This window comes from Cebus imitator, unplaced genomic scaffold (assembly GCF_001604975.1).
Source record: "Cebus imitator isolate Cc_AM_T3 unplaced genomic scaffold, Cebus_imitator-1.0 Scaffold38, whole genome shotgun sequence".
Classification (NCBI taxonomy): domain Eukaryota; kingdom Metazoa; phylum Chordata; class Mammalia; order Primates; family Cebidae; genus Cebus; species Cebus imitator.
Genome location: NW_016107353.1, coordinates 9,768,142 through 9,771,504, shown reverse-complemented (window position 1 = coordinate 9,771,504; position 3,363 = coordinate 9,768,142). Strand labels below are relative to the sequence as shown.

The 3,363-nt window shown below is 47.9% G+C and overlaps 1 protein-coding gene across 4 annotated transcripts in view; it reads left to right on the top strand.

The window, feature by feature from the left end:
* PACC1 (proton activated chloride channel 1) overlaps positions 1 to 3,363 on the top strand; it is a 46,829-nt gene that overhangs the window by 6,650 nt on the left and 36,816 nt on the right. The window lies entirely within an intron of this gene.

The window sequence follows — 3,363 nt, the reverse complement described above, 5'->3', positions numbered from 1 at the left end:
ATGTTGACCAGGATGGTCTCGATCTCTTGACCTCGTGATCCACCCGCCTCGGCCTCCCACAGTGCTGGGATTACAGGCTTGAGCCACCGCGCCCGGCCTCTGTGATTTTTTTCTACAGAGCCTTCTCTAACCTTCTGGCCAGATTACCTCCCACCTTCCAGCACTGTCTCATAGTCCATGTGCCTCTCCTTTCCAGCTGTTGTTGGAGTGGTGCATTTGTTTGTCTGACTAGTGTCTGTCTCTTCTACTACAGCAGTCCCCAACCTTTTTGCCACCAGGAACTGGTTTGTGGAAGGCAGTTTTTCCACAAGTGGAGGCTGGGGGATGGTTTCAGGCTGAAACTGTTCTGCCTCAGATTATAGGCATAGTTCGATTTTCATAAGGAGTGCACAGCCTAGATCCCTTGTATGCACAGTTCACAATAGGGTTTGCACTCCTGTAAGAATGTAATACTACAGCTGATCTGAAAGGAGGTGGAGCTCAGGCAGTAATGCTCGCTCACTGCTCACCTCCTGCTGTGTGGCCCAGTTCCTAACAGGCCATTGACCTGTATTGGTTTGTGGCCTGGAGTTTGGGGACCCCTGTTCTAGAATGAAGCCCCCTGAGGACAGAAGACCAGTCTGTTTTGCTCACCACCCTAGCCTTGACCACGTAATAAAGAGTTATTGAGTGAATGAATGAAGCCCCAGCCTGACTTCAGCTTCTTGGGTGGGTGCCATGTATTTGTGGGAGAGGGAACAGGACAGGAACTAATGTGATTCTGCCTGCTCCTTAGAGAAGACTGCATGGAAGGGACCAGGCATGGTGCCTCATGCCTATAATCCTAGCACTTTGGGAGGCTGAGGCGGGTGGATCACCTGAGGTCAGGAGTTCGAGATCAGCCTGGCCAACATGGTAAAACCCCATATCTACTTAAAAATGCAAAAATTAAGGCCGGGCGCGGTGGCTCAAGCCTGTAATTCCAGCACTGTGGGAGGCCGAGGCGGGTGGATCACGAGGTCAAGAGATCGAGACCATCCTGGTCAACATGGTGAAACCCCGTCTCTACTAAAAATACAAAACATTAGCTGGGCATGGTGGCGCGTGCCTGTAATCCCAGCGACTCAGGAGGCTGGGGCAGGAGAATTGCCTGAACCCAGGAGGCGGAGGTTGCGGTGAGCCGAGATCGCGCCATTGCACTCCAGCCTGGGTAACAAGAGGGAAACTCCGTCTCAAAAAAAAAAAAAAAAAAAAAATGCAAAAATTAGCCAGGTTTGGTGCCACGTGCCTGTAATCTCGGCTACTTGGGAGGCAGAGGCAGGAGAATCACTTGAACCCAGGAGGTGGAGTTCACAAGACGAGAGCATGCCACTGCACTCCAGCCTGGGCGACAAGATTGAGACTCTGTCTCAAGAAAAAAAAAAATTACATGGAAGGAAGGAGGCTGGAAGGGCAGCTAGCATTTCCTGACTGCTTCCCCTGTGCCAGGATCTGTCCTACCCCATTTGCCCCATTTAATTCTCACATCAGACCTGTGAGGTGGTTATCCCTTTTTTACAGATGAGGTCTCCAGGGTCAGGAAGGTTGAGTAAAGCACAGGGAGGTCATACAGCTGGAAAACACAGACTGAATTAAGCTCCACCCAACCCTAAACTCTCTACTACACCAGTGGCTTCTAAACACTATTTTAAGTGGTGGTAATCCCAATACTTTGGGAAGCCAAGATGGGAGGATCTCTTGAGGTCAGGAATTTGAGACTAGCCTCGACAACAAAGCAAGATCCTGTCTCTACCAAGCAGACAAAAACCAAAAATGCTCACGCAAAACAATATTTTAAGCATTTTTTATTAAAGCCCAATATGTAAAAGATAGTGGCATGGCTAACATTCCCTCTGACACCAGGCATTGCCTCTAAAGCCCTAAGGCTCCAGGGAGAACAATTTGAAAGCCCTGTATATTAGTTTTACATTGTTTCTATAACCAATTACCACAAACTTAGTGGCTTAAAAAAACAAAAATGTATTATCTTACAGTTCTGGAGGTCAGGAGTCCAAAATGGATCTCTCTGGGTGAAAAGTAAGCTGTTGGCAGGCCTGAATTCCTTTGTAGAGGCTCAAGGAGAGAACTTGGTCTTTGACTTTTCTAGCTTCTGGAGGACTCTTGCATTCCTTGGCTTGTGGCCCCTTCTTCCAGCTTCAAAAGCAGCAGTGGCTGGTCAGGTCTCTCTCACATCACATTACTCTGATGCTGACTCTCCTGCCTCCTTTTTCCATGTTTAAAGGGCCTTTGTGATCACATTGGGTCATCCAGATAACCCAGGAAAATCTCTCTGCTTTAAACTCAGTTGATTAACAACCTTAGTCTCATCTGCTGCCCTAATTCCCCTTTTCCATGGAACTCGACATATTTATAGGCTGTAAGGATTAACACTTGGACATCTTTGGGAGCCTTTATTTTGCCTCCCACACCTTGTACTACCCTCTTGCCCTCAACCAGAGAGCATAGATGGAGGCAGGAGGAAGAAGAGGAAGGAGGCCAGACTTAGAAGTGATGAGGCTTGCCTTTGTGTTTCCTTTCATAGAGAAGTGTCCAAGTAAATTAGGAGGTGGCCCTGATGACCTTGGACCTTAGCAGCCTCTCTTTTGCCTCAGATTCCTGGAGCTGCAAAGCCTGAGATCAATCAGAATAGGAAGCCAGGCCTCAGGTAGAGCAAATTTTGGGTAGTTCATCAACTGACAAGAGCCTTCCCAGTTGCTTTGGGGGAACCAGATGAGCTGGGCTTACTTTCTAAACCGCAGAAGATTCAGATCTCAGTCCATTTGGCTGTCCTAATAGTGAGTTGGCTCAAATTTGATGGACTGACACAACTCTCAGAGCTCATTTCCTGCCTCTGAGTGTTTTTTTTTTTTTTTTCTTTTGAGACTTCTGACCTCATGATCTGCCCACCTGGGCCTCCCAGAGTGCTGGGGTTACAGGTGTGAGCCACTTCACCTGGCCTACAATCATTGTTTCTTTTTGAGACTGAATCTTGCTGTGTCACCCAGGCTACAGTGCAGTGGCATGATCTCAGCTTGCTGCACCACCTCCTGAGTTCAAGCAATCCTCATGCCTTAGCCCCTCGAGTAACTGAGATTACAGGCATTTGGAATCACTCCTGGCTAATTTTTGTATTTTTAGTAGAGATGGAGTTTCACCATGTTGGCCAGGCTGGTCTTGAACTCCTGACCTCAAGTGATCCGCCTGCCTCAGCCTCCCGAAGTGCTAGGATTATAAATATGAGCCACTGCACTCGGCCCCTTTGAGTCTTCTAATAGTAATCCAAATAATGGTAATGATGATAATGGTTGCCATTTTGGGGGTGCTTTCATGTATTAGGCCTGTGTA